At 45.6% G+C, this 13,019-nt stretch overlaps 1 protein-coding gene across 4 annotated transcripts in view; it reads left to right on the forward strand.

Moving 5' to 3' along the window:
* The window catches only part of ADAT2 (adenosine deaminase tRNA specific 2), a 107,689-nt gene that overhangs the window by 50,558 nt on the left and 44,112 nt on the right, over window positions 1-13,019 (forward strand). For 3 of the 4 annotated variants that reach the window (XR_010933645.1, XR_010933644.1, XR_010933647.1), the window contains exon 7: window positions 10,719-10,878. The exons of the other annotated variant lie outside the window; for it this stretch is intronic. The gene's annotated coding sequence lies outside the window, so the exon portion shown is untranslated. The remainder of the gene's footprint in view (window positions 1-10,718; window positions 10,879-13,019) is intronic. 4 annotated transcript variants of the gene reach the window in all.

Below are 13,019 nucleotides of genomic sequence, written 5' to 3' on the forward strand. Positions count from 1 at the left end.
TGATAGTTATTTGCACTCTTTTATCTTCCAGGTCACTTCTCTGTTCTTCTGCCTCAGTTATTCTGCTATTTATTCCTCCTAGAGAATTTTTAATTTCATTTATTGTGTTGTTCATCATTGTTTGTTTGCTCTTTAGTTCTTCTAGGTCCTTGTTAAACATTTCTTTAATTTTCTCCATTCTATTTCTAAACTTTTGGATCATCTTTACTGTCAGTACTCTGAATTCTTTTTCACGTAGACTGCCTATTTACTCTTCATTTGTTTTTTCTGGTGAGTTTTTACCTTGCTCCTTCATCTGCTGCTTATTTCTCTGTCTTCTCATTTTGTTTAACTTACTGTGTTTGGGGTCTCCTTTTTCACAGGCTGCAGGTTTGTAGTTCCCATTGTTTTTGGTGTCTGCCTACAATGGGTGAGGTTGGTTCAGTGGCTTGTGTAGGCTTCCTAGTGGAGGGGACTGGTGCCTATGTTCTGGTGGGTGGGGCTGGATCTTGTCTTCCTGGTGGGCAGGGCCGCATCCAGTGGTGTGTTTTGGGGTGTGTGTGAACGTAGTATGATTTTAGGCAGCCTCTCTGCTAATGGGTAGGGTTGTGTTCCTGTCTTATTAGTTGTTTGGCATGGCGCATCCAGTACTGGAGCTTGCTGGCCATTAGGTGGAACTGGGTCTTAGCATTGAGACAGAGATCTCTGGGAGAGCTCTCGCCGATTGATAGTACATGGGGCCAGGAGGTCTCTGGTGGTCCAATGTCCTGAACTCGGCTGTCCCACCTCAGAGGCTCAGGCCTGACAGCAGGCTGGAGCACCAAGACCCTATCAGTCACATGGCTCAGAAGAAAAGGGAGAAAAAAAGAAAGAAAAAAGAATAAAAATAAAAGTAAAAATATAATAAGTTAAAAAATTATTAACATAAAAAAGTAATTAAAAAAAAAAGAAGAGCAACCCAACCAATAGACAAATCCACCAATGATAACTAGTGCTAAGAACTAAACTAAGATAAACATAAAAATAAGAAACAACTCAGTCGCAGACAGCAAACCCCAAGTCTACAGTTGCTCCCAAAGTCCATCACCTCAATTTTGAGACTCATTGTCCCAAATTTGGATTCATTGTCTATTCAGGTATTCCACAGATGCAGGGTACATCAAGTTGATTGTGGGGATTTAATCCGCTCCTCCTGAGGCTGCTGGGAGAGATTTCCCTTTCCCTTCATTGTTCGCACAGCTCCTGGGGTTTAGCTTTGGTTTTGGTCCACCTCTGCATGTAGGCCGCCCTCAGGTGTCTGTTCCCTGCCAAGACAGGAGGGGGTTAAAGCAGCGGCTGACTGGGGGCTCTGGCTCACTCAGGCCTGGGGGAGGGAGGGGTACGGTAGTCATAATTGGAATGCAGGGTGAGCCTGCGGTGGCAGAGGCAGGCATGACATTTCAACAGCCTGATGCGCACCATGTGTTCTCCCAGGGAAGTTGTCCCTGGGTCATGGGACCCTGGCAGTGGTGGGCTGCACGGGCTCCCGGGAGGGGAGGTGTGGATAGTGACCTGTGCTTGCACGCAGTATTCTTGGTGGCAGCGGCAGCAGCCTTAGCATTTCATGCCCATCTCTAGGGTCCGAGCTGATAGCCGTGGCTTGTGCCCATCTCTGGAGCTCGTTTAGGCAGTGCTCTGCCTTCTGTGGGCACACGGGGAAGGAATTCCCCTCTCCTCGCACACCCCGAAACAATGGTCTCTTGCCTCTTAGGCAGTTCCAGACTTTTTCCCGGGCTCCCTCCCAGCTAGCTGTGGCGCACTAGCCCCCTTCAGGCTGTGTTCACGCAGCCAACCCCAGTCCTCTCCCTGGGATCTGACCTCCGAAGCCAGAGCCTCAGCTCCCAGCCCTCACCCGCCCCAGCGGGTGAGCAGACAAGCCTCTCGGGCTGGTGAGTGCTGGTTGGCACTGATCCTCTGTGCGGGAATCTCTCCGCTTTGCCCTCCGCACCCCTGTTGCTGCGCTCTCCTCCACGGCTTCGAAGCTCCCCCCCCGCCCAACCCCCCACGCCCCCCCGTCTCCGCCCGTGAAGGGGTTTCCTAGTGTGTGGAAACTTTTCCTCCTTCACAGCTCCCTTCCAGAGGTGCAGGTCCTCTCCCTATTCTTTTGTCTCTGTTTATTCTTTTTTCTTTTGCCCTACTCACGTACATGGGGAGGTTCTTGCCTTTTGGGAGGTCTGAGGTCTTCTGCCAGCGTTCAGTAGGTGTTCTGTAGGAGTTGTACCACGTGTAGATGTATTTCTGATGTGTTTGTGGGGAGAAAGGTGATCTCCATGTCTTACTCCTCCGCCATCTTGAAGGGCCCCCTCCAGTGCCTTCTGATTTATTCAATGCCTAGGACAATGTCTGCTGCACAGTAGGTACTCAGAAATCTTGTGCTTATTTGTTGCTTAACCACGGACCTTCAAAGCTCCAAAGCCTGGTCCCCAAATCATTACTTTCAAAGTTGAGGGTGTTAGCAAGGCTGCTTTGGTAGATGAAGGCCTTTTCAGTATTACTCTTTTATCTCAGCCGCACTGTTTAGAACACTGCTTTGTCTGACCCTGGATAAGATTTCCCTGACTTCTCTGATTCTGTTTCTTCTCTTTTCTGTGCCTTTGGCTGACCCCAAATTTAGAAAATCTCATAATATAATTTGACCCTCTAGATTTTCTCAAAAGTCTGTCCCTAATGACTGAGCTTACTCTGCACTGCTAGAATGCCAGCAGAGTCTGACCTCAAAAGTACTGAGTCTGCTTTTTCCCAACTGAGAATGTCATTCATATTTCTTTTCAGGATTCTTCCCAGCACAGGAGGATACTTCTAGATGTGGCCAAATACACATGACCAGTAAACAAATGTAAACATGCTTGACTTCCACTAACCACTGGGAAAATGATAATTAAAATTAAGAGAAGCCATTTTTCCATCCAGCAGACTACCATGAGTTTAAAAAATTGAAAATATCCAAAGTTAGCATGGATGTGGGAAAACTCTCATCTATTTTTGGTGCGAGTGAATATTGATGAACATCTTTAGATATCCAGTTAACACGGTTGATCAAGATTTCAAATGTACATATTTGATAGTTTCCTTTTGATGGTTTTCTGTTGTTTGCCAATTAGTTTTTGAATTTTTGTCTCTTTTTTTTCCCCTGTGTTAGGCTTCTCCAGAGAAAGAGAAACAACAGGAGGTAGATAGATGGATAGATAGATAGAGAAATAGCTAGCTAGCTATAGCTGTAAGTAAAAGAGGTTTATTATAGAATTTGCTCACATGATTATGGAGGCCAAGGAGTCCCACTATTTGCCATCTGCAAGCTAGAGGACCAGCAATGCCAGTGGTGTAATTCAGTCCAGGTCTGAAGGTCTGAGAAACAGGAACACTGAAGGCAGAAGACAGCTGTCCCAGCTCAAGCAAAAAGAGCAAATTCCTCTTTCTTTTGCTTTTTTGTTCTTTCGGGCCTTCAATGGATTCAGTGAGGCCCACTCACACTGGTGAGGGCAGTCTTCTTTACCCAGTCTACAGACTCAAATACTAATCTCTTCTAGACATACTCTCACAAACACACTGAGAAATAATGTTTAACCAGCTATCCGGGCATCCCTTAGCCCAATCATATTGACATGTAAAATTAACACATAAAATCTTTTTCTTTTCTTCCTTTCTTTCTTTCTTTCTCTCTCTCTCTCTCTGTCTTTCTTCCTTTCTTTCTCTCTCTCTCTCTTTCTTCCTTCCTTCCTTTCTTTCTCTTTCTTTCTTTCTTTCCTTTTCTTTCTTTCCTTCTCTTGCTTTCTTTCTTTCTTTCTCCTTCCTTCCTTCCTTCCTTCCTTCCTTCCTTCCTTTCTTTCTTTCTTTCTTTCTTTCTTTCTTTCTTTCTTTCTTTCTTTCTTTCTTTCTTTCTTTCTTTCTTTCTTTCTTTCTTCCCTTCTTTCTTTTTTTAAAAGAAATCTTGTGGCTGAAATTTGTTTCCTTAAGAGAGTCTTCTTGTGATGTGTGTCCTTCACTTGTGTCCTTTCATCCTTGCTTGCTTAGTTAGAGAGAGGGAAGCAACTATAACTGGGTTATTTTTTATTTAAAGGACTTTGCTGAGAGCCACCCTCATTCTTGAAGGTCAAAAATAAATGGGAGATGTGTTTCCAAAGAAATGAATTAGCAGATATAGGGAGATACCTCAAGCACAGGCTGACTCTGTGCCATTTTAGAGGGTGGACTGGGTTCTGTTCGGACTGGGTTCTGCTCGGACTTTCTCCTCTTCATCCATAGCATGTCCAGCTCCCGGGTCTCCTTTCTCTAACTGAAGACCCAGGGCTGTCACCAGCCTACGTGGGGTCATGTGTGAATTACAAGAGGGCTTTGGGTAATGCCTGCTGGCTAGTGCTTGGGGAGCAGATGCTGTCTTCAGGTGATCTGGGGAAAGGATTTAGCTCTGCTTGTAGAACAGAGCAGGGGCTTCATTCCAGCTCCCTCTGCTCAGCCTCTGGGCCAGGCATCCTTTTGCAGGGCCTGCCTGCACAACCTTCCCTGGCCCTGCCTGCACAACCTTCCCTGAAGCCCTGCAAAGTATGCTGGCTTTGTCTTCAGATCTGACATTGAGGAAATCGGCATTTTGCCTGAGCTCTAAAGACATGGTCCTTAGACTCCCCCACCTCAGTCCAGGCTTTAGAGTTTTGGGCAGTATGTTTTGTTTGGGGCATGGTCATTTCTTTGTTTCATTGAAGATAGAGTTTTCAGAGAAAAGAGTAAAATAAAATCCCTACTTCTTCTACCACGTTAACCAGAAGTTTAATTTCAGAAACATAACATTATAACTATTTGAAATTGTCTTTCATTTTATACTTTTTCTCAGTGCTCACTTCACTCATTCACAATTGGCTGTGTTAGTCATGTACACTCTCTGCAGAGAGAATAAGTACTTAGATTGCTAAACTTACACAGTATTGCTCAAAAACACTTTTTTTCCCCTTGACTTTTGTGCCAGCAAGATCTTTCTCCGCCATCCTGGGTTCTTGTACTCTCCTATGTTCTTTTGCAGTTTTCCGAAGAACGCAGCTGTCTGGGAAGGCACACTAAAGGGGTCAACACTTAGATCATGGAATAATTCATCCATTTCCAATAAACAGCACCAAACCGAGCATTAGTTGGTTTCAGAATTCCAGTTGACTGTGATGATCGTTTTAGCTAAACTCTCAGCTGCTGGCAGGACTGGTGGAATGGTCTGAGTGACGCTGTGCCTGTTTGTAAGTCCACATTGGGCACGGGGAGGTAGGGAACAAAACAACTACTTGATTAAGAAATGCTAGTTTGTTGACGATTTTTTTTTTTTTTTTTTTTTGCTTGTTTAAAATTTTTCTTTTCCTGGGTTGTTCGGTCCAACTGGAAAAAACCAGTTTACAATTGACCAGATAGGGAAAGAGTCGGGTGTGGAAATCCAAATTAATTAGAGTTTTTTTCTAACTGATTCTGATACCTTAGGGATTACCACCCTGGGCCACTGGTTTTGTTTGTGGGCAGCCACTGGTGAGGCGAGCTCTTGGGCATCTTTTTGTTTTTCCCGAAGGCTGTGTCTTTGGCCTTAGAACAATTACTGATGTGCTCACGGCCCTCCTATGAGTCCACCCAGCAGAGTGGCCAGGCCAGGACTTCGGCTCCGTCTCTTGCACGTGGAAGTGTCTCCTACATACTTAGATTTTGTGACCCGGACTCCAGGGTTTGAACAACAGCCCTGTTTGTAAATAGCTTTAAAAGAACACTTCAGTGTCCCCAAGTTGTACTGAGAATTTTTCTCCTGTTTTGTAACTTTGGTGTGTGTGGGGTGGGTAGGTTGGGGTGGGGTGTGTGTGTGTTTCTGTTTAAAGTCCTCAGAAGAGAGTCTTTTCTTGTAAAGATTCTTTGTTTTAAAAATAGTATTCTTTGGTTTCCAATTTGCTTTTTATGAGGAGAAACCATAAAAACATATTCATTTATAAGGAGGAGTGGGGTAAAGAGCATACAAGAAATGCATACTTAACAGAACAGCTGTGACAATGTCTTCATCTAACCAGCATGGTCCAGCACATTAAAAAAAAAAAAAAAAAAAAATCCCGGGCTTCCCTGGTGGCACAGTGGTTGAGAGTCCACCTGCTGATGCAGGGGACACGGGTTCGTGCCCCGGTCCGGGAGGATCCCACATGCCGCGGAGCGGCTGGGCCCGTGAGCCATGGCCGCTGAGTCTGCGCGTCTGGAGCCTGTGCTCCGCAACGGGAGAGGCCACAACAGTGAGAGGCCCGCGTACCACAAAAAAAACCCACAAAAAATCCCAGTACCAAACAAATTACTCTTCAAGGGGAGGAGGTTGAGAGCAGTGTGTACATTAAGTGTCCAGTTTAGGTAGAAAATGTAAAAGAATTGACCTCCGCCTCAGGGTCTGCTGAGTATTGTGGATAGACCCAGGACTGGGATGAACATCGTCTCAAACATGCTCACCGCCCAGGTCGTCTGTAATTTGCACTGAGGTGTAATTGAAGCTGTTTTCCAAGATGATCAATGTTTCCTTAGCGTAAAAATCGGGCATCAGCACGTGATCTCCTTGGCTGGCTGGGGTTGGATTTCAGCGGAGGCTGAAGAGAAGAGAATCAAGCATTGGGAATATTTGGACCACGTGAAGCCGCTAGGGATCCTACACACCTGAGGGGTTTTGTGTAACAATTTTAACAGTTGCTGCCACGTTGCATCGTAGTCTTACCAGTCTTGCTAAAACATATTGCACGTTTCTGTTTCTTCAAAGCATGATAAATAAAATGAAACCTTTTTTTTATTAATTCCATTTTTTCTCAAATTCTTTTCCCATTTAGGTTATTACAGGGTATTCAGTATTGAGCAGAGTTCCCTGTGCTATACACTAAGTCCTTGTTGGTTATCTATTTTAAATATAGCAGTGTGTACTTTTTAAATGTTTAAATCAGGAATAGCCTCAAAGCATTGATCAGTGTCTCCAGCTGTTGGCAGAGCTGGTTCCAGGGCCTGTGGAGGTTTGGGAGACCATCCTTTTGAATAGTGTGTCTGCTTTTGGTGGATATTGGTGTTGTTTCCCTGCCTTGTGGTCTGGGGTGCCTTCTCAGTGCCATCAGTTTGTGGCCTGCAGCCCCTGACCCATAGGAGCATCTCTTCTATTTCCTTCTTTGCTGCTCCCAGGCTTCTGGGTGCTGAAAAACCCTTCAAACCAGCTTGTTAAGGTTGTTAAACTGGAGTCTGAGACACCAGCCAAGGCCTGAGAGGACTCAGCATGTACCATCTCTGGTGTGGACCAGAAGAGAGCTATTTTTGCCTAAAAGGTGCCTTTCTTGCTTACTTCTTGATCTCTGGCTGTGTTTTGTGTAGATGAGGGTTTTGGCTAGCATAATTTGATAGATTAGGAATCACTGTGATTTGAAGGAAAAAGATGAATAAAAATAGGGTAAAGGCCCTATTGTATTTGGAAGTTGTGTTCTACCCTGACCACGTTAAGGCAGAATCCCCTACAACTGCTTTAACACCGCGTGGCTGGGCCCTAGGAGAGCTGTCAGCGAGCCTAGACTGTTGGGGGACTATAAAACAGAAAAGTGGCTCTGGGTGAATTTGGTAGAAGGAAATGTGACTTCCTGTCCTGTTGCTACCTTGGAAAATAAACCGTTCATCATGGATCTGTTTCCTTAATTGTAAGTTGAAATATTTAAAACAGAAAATAAGAGTCTTCTAGCTTAGCATTCTGAATTGTGTGTGTGTTTCTATTTCAAGTCCTTTAAAATACAAGACTCATGGCAGGTGGCCAAATAGTACGCATCGCATCCAGTGCCGTCGTGAGATCAGCTATCAGGACAGGAGCAGCAGAACAAATGCCCTGGGCCTCTCTCATCAACCCTGACCTGATGGAACAGGGCAGGCAGTGTCGGAGATGGACACCACTTTTCTGCACAGAAACCTTTTAACCAGCATCCATTAGACAGCAGAGAACGGGTTGGCTTCTCTGCTGGGGCCCCGGAGCTGTCAAAATTGATGAATAAGAATAATTCTGACACACTCCTCATTGGTGTATGGTGGGCTGCCTGAATTTTAAAATCCTCTTCCTTTCTCTAAAAATGTTATATCTCATTCTGTATGTTCCAAGATGATCTACATTTAATATTTTTCCACCCCCTTAAATCTTGCCATCTACATGCTGATGGGTGAAGGGATATCTCATTCTGAAAATCTCAAGCAACTTTTAATTTTAACAAAACTGCAAAATTCATAAATTTTAAAAGGAAAGAAGAGGGGTGGGGAGGCGTATTTCACTTTCAACGTGTTGTCAGAAAGGAGTGAGCTAGAGTCTGGAGACAAAATCTTGGCCATGAAATGATGACAAGATACCCATGATTCTGATCTGTCACAGTGATGATAACAGACAGATTGGTTCTTCCCGAGGGTCCTGGGGGCTTCCTGAGGATGGCGGCTGGTTTGGAACCAGAGCTGAGATTTCCTCCTCTCCTTTTCAGATTGTGTTTGCAGCATGCTCGCCAGACATGGAATCTTAGAAGAGCCACTGCGAATGCTAGATGCAGTCTGTAGAATTCATTGTCTTTTAAATTTGGATGTCATTCGTGACCACACACGCTTAGGAAATGGAGTATGCATGTCATTCAGATGCTCCTGGTACAGTACGCATACTTGTGAAAATGTATCTGTGTAAGGTACTAGAGTCTCTTATAAGGTCCAAAAAAAATCCTGTGTGGATCTGTCCACTTTATAGACCCCAAGGACACCTCTGATCCCTGGTTAGTCATCCATTCACCCACGTCCCCAGTGCTCTGAGAGCTTCTGGGATTGCCTGCTAGCGTCTAATTCATATACTGAATTATAATCCTACTCTACCTAAATCAAATCACTGCCTTGCTTTCCTATTACCTATAACAATAAAGTCAAATTCCTTGCTTGAGTTCCAAGGCCCCTCTGATCTGGTCCATACCTCCCACCTCCTCTCCTGTCACTGTCCTGCCCAATCCCTCTCCTTCTCAGCCGCCCTGGCCTTCTTTCTGTTCCTAGAGCACCAATCTCATTTCCTCAGGGCTGTCGCACTTTCTGTTCTCTGTGCCTGGAATGCACGTTTCACTCTGCAAGACTGGCTGCGGCTTCTTGACATTTATTCAGTTCCCTGACCAAATGTCCCAACCTCCGAGAGGTCTTTCCCAACTACCCTATCAACCGCTACTCCCTCTCCATTACTTATCACATGAGCGTTTTATTTTTCTTCTCACTCTGAGACTGGATCTCTGTTTATCCACTTGCCATCTGCCCGTCTCCCAGGCAAGAGAGCGAGCTCAACGGCAGCAGGGACATTGCCGATGTTTTTCAAGGCCCCCCGGGCAGCCCCGAGAAACGGGCCTGGCATGGAGGGGTGGCTGACTCCATATGTGTGGACTCAGTGACCACACCTGCACTAGCTGCAAAGTGAGAGTCATGTTTTGAGAGTCAGAACGACAACAACAAACTAAACTAGGAAAATAAAATTTCTTCTGAACGATTGTCCCAAATGTCATAAATCTGCATTTCCCGCTGGATTTACATCACTTGCTTTTGTTTTTGTTTTTTGCGGTACACGGGCCTCTCACTGCTGTGGCCTCTCCCGTGGCGGAGCACAGGCTCCGGACGCGCAGGCTCAGCGGCCATGGCTCACGGGCCCAGCCGCTCCGCGGCATGTGGGATCCTCCCGGACCGGGGCACGAACCCGCGTCCCCTGCATCAGCAGGCGGACTCTCAACCACTGCGCCACCAGGGAAGCCCCATCACTTGCTTTTGGACAAACGAAAAAGTACAATTCTCTTATATCCCAGAGACTTTTCTGCATCCATTTGCTTCCTCCCATCCCTGTCACCTTGGAAATCGCTCGCTCAGCTGGCCGTGCTCTCCTGTCTCCTCTAAAGCCGATTTGCAGCTCCTGCCCTGAGGAAGCCCTTCTCATCAGCCTGTCCCTCCACCTCCGTCCTCACTCCTCAGCACATTTGGGTGCTGGCATGTTCACAGGCATCCTATGTGTGAATTTGCCCTTGCTCATGTCCTTTTCTAGAAAAGTAACTTTATCCTTTGATGTAGAGGTAGCAGGGAGAGGGACAGGCAAGGGTACTTTGTAATCATATTTTCAGTTACCTGAAAGTAAAAAATTGTGATTTTTTTTCCCCCTTTGCAAAAATTTTTCAATGCTGTTAACTGATATCAGAAGCCACCTGGGTCTCCTATTAAATGGGCCTGCTGTCATCTTCAGAAATGTAGTTTGTTGCCTGAAAGAAACAACAAAGTCTTGTTTGTCTACCGACTAAAATTTAAAACACGCAATGTGACTGTAGCCAATCAGAATGGTCTCAACCTTTCCAGTAATGACAACGTGTCCATGGTCCTTGACAGCGGGACGTGAAGAAGGGCACTTACTCCTGTGAATCACAGGGTGCAGGATTTCGGGGGTCTCTGCCGACCTCCCAGCCCAGGACAGACCCTGTGAAGCCATCCAGCACTGCAGCAGAGCCAGCGAATAATGAGGTCACTCACCTCATCCTTCCTCCTGCCTCTGGGCAGCAGCAAAGCCAACCGACCCTAGTCAAACAGCTTTTACAAGAGCCGCACACACTTTCTCTTCAGTGTTTCCAAAGACAAAACCTTGGCGGGGTGTGTGAAGTGACAACACAGGAAGGCGGTTGTAGGGCCGAACCAACCCTGCTCTCCATTCTCTCTCCCAGGCTCAGAGACCAGCCTGCCTTCCTGTGGTTTCCGTGGAATCGAAATGTTTGCATGGGTTTCGTCATCTCCAGGAGAAGCTAGCTGGTCATGCAGTGACGGCCTCGTCCTTCACCAGGATGCCAAGTGTCGGGGGATGAACCCAGAGACTTCATAGAGCAGGTGTGTCCCCCCATCCTCCACCTGACTTTCTGCACCTTCAGGTTTCATAACAACCTGTCTCAGAGTGAGGTGTTATTTAATGGTGTGATAAAACAAGGATACATATTTTTACCATGTTCACACCTGTGGGATTTTGAACTACAAAAAGGCAGCAAAGGGGAAAGAGAAAGGGTCAGTGAAACCCTATACTTCATTTTCATTTCTCAACACCCCTGTTTCTGATACCCAAGCATTTCTTCCTTCTACCATTTTCTTCTCACTGAGTCCTCACAGCTCAAGTAGAAAACAACCCATGGGCATGATTAAAAAGAGAGATTTCCTGGGAGGTAGGGAGTACGACTGGCTCAGACCTCCTGCGTTGGTCCCACTGGGGCCTCACAGCTTCAGTCTGGTGGGGATATACTGAGCGCAGCCCTGCAGCTCACGTCCCAGTCGAGTGAGCCCTCACCCGGGATTGGCGGGGCTGTGCACATGTGTGTACATGTGCGTGTGTATGTGTGCTAGGAGCAGGCTCGTGAGATGGGGAGGGTGGAAAAGCCTCAAAATTCAACCTCCAGAGAGGAGTTTTAAGTCAAGAGAGTCCCAACTAAAGACTTTTAGTACAAAACTAGAGACAAATGCATCCTTTATCAAAAGGTGTTACCAAGAAACATGTTAACTACTTGTACTTTTCATTCAAACTTAAAGTTAAGTCACAGTTAACAGGCCCTTCTGGACTCTTAACTAAAGACTGTAGCCGGAACAGAATTATCTAGAGCTCCACAAGAAATCTTCCATGTGCTGTCTGTCACTGGCTTTGACAGGCCTGGTTCTACTGATGTTACCATGTCCTGTGTGTCTCTCTGAACTTGTTCTAGCCCGTGTTTATACTGTCTCTCCACACCCCATCTGCAGCCAGTATTTGAACAACTCCTCCTGTCTCTTTCTTCCAAACAGAAAAGAGGGAGGTACCACCAGTGTCCTCTGATGGAGTGTCACGGAATCACGGCTGTGACATCTTAATAGCCGCACTCCATGACAGAGCCAAAGTTGTCCCTGCTTTGCTAAATGACAGGTCAGGAGGGGCACAAAAAATGACTTTCTCTCAGCCTCCTCCTGTCCTGTACTTTAATGCATTTTCAGTCAGATTACTCAGAATTATTAACATTTTATAGTGTATTGGAAAAGTGATGTCAGGTCATTTTCTTTTTTCTTTCCTTTTTTTAAAAAAATATTTATTTAGGCTGCGCCGGATCTTAGTGGCGGCACGTGGGATCTTTTAGTTGCGGCATGCGGGCTTCTTGGTTGTGGCTTGTGAACTCTTAGTTGTGGCATGCATGCGGAATCTAGTTCCCCGACCGGGGATCGAACCAGGGCCCCATAAATCAGGAGTGTGGAGTCTTACCCACTGCACCACTAGGGAAGTCCTGATGCCAGGTCATTTGCTAAGCCTGAGTCTTCCTGCACTTTTATCCCCAGCTCAGCTTTTGAGCTGGTAGCATAAAACCCTCTCAGTTTTCCCATTTGAGAAGAAAGGTAAATGAAATGGGCCTTCAATGTGCTTTCAAGAAGACATGATTTTTAAAGTCACTTTGAACAATTTAGAAATGAGCACAATTGCTTTTTCTATCCCTCATTTGGTTAATAGAGAAAAGGGTTTCTCAAGCTAAGATGAGAACTTCTGGAAGAGTCATGAGCTCTATGGCTCTGGATGTCTCCCAGCTGGTTTTAACAGGCAACTCAGGTCTGGGGAGGGATGGATGGCTAAGTGCCAGCTTAATTGGAACGTGGGGTTCCAACTCCAGCTCCACCACTATGTGTGACCTTGGTCAATACCCTAACATCATTACAGATCACAGTGATAAATAACATCGTTACATTATCAGTGGGGATAACAAGAGTAGCTACCTCATAGGATTACTGTAAGGGTTAAATGAGCCCATCCATTTGGTTATTATTCTGGTGAATAGTAATTGTAGGGCAGAGAAAAGAGATTGATTAATCGCTGAGAAACTGGGAGGATGAACAGTTTAATGAAATTCAAAAGCTATTGGAAGAGGGCAATAACTTGGTGGAATTAACATCACATTTTATTTTTATTTTACAAAATCCCTTTGGGGTTCTTGTATATGGAAGGGTGTCTCACTATCCCTGCCACCCCT

Source organism: Pseudorca crassidens, chromosome 13 (assembly GCF_039906515.1).
Source record: "Pseudorca crassidens isolate mPseCra1 chromosome 13, mPseCra1.hap1, whole genome shotgun sequence".
NCBI classification, from domain to species: Eukaryota; Metazoa; Chordata; class Mammalia; order Artiodactyla; family Delphinidae; genus Pseudorca; species Pseudorca crassidens.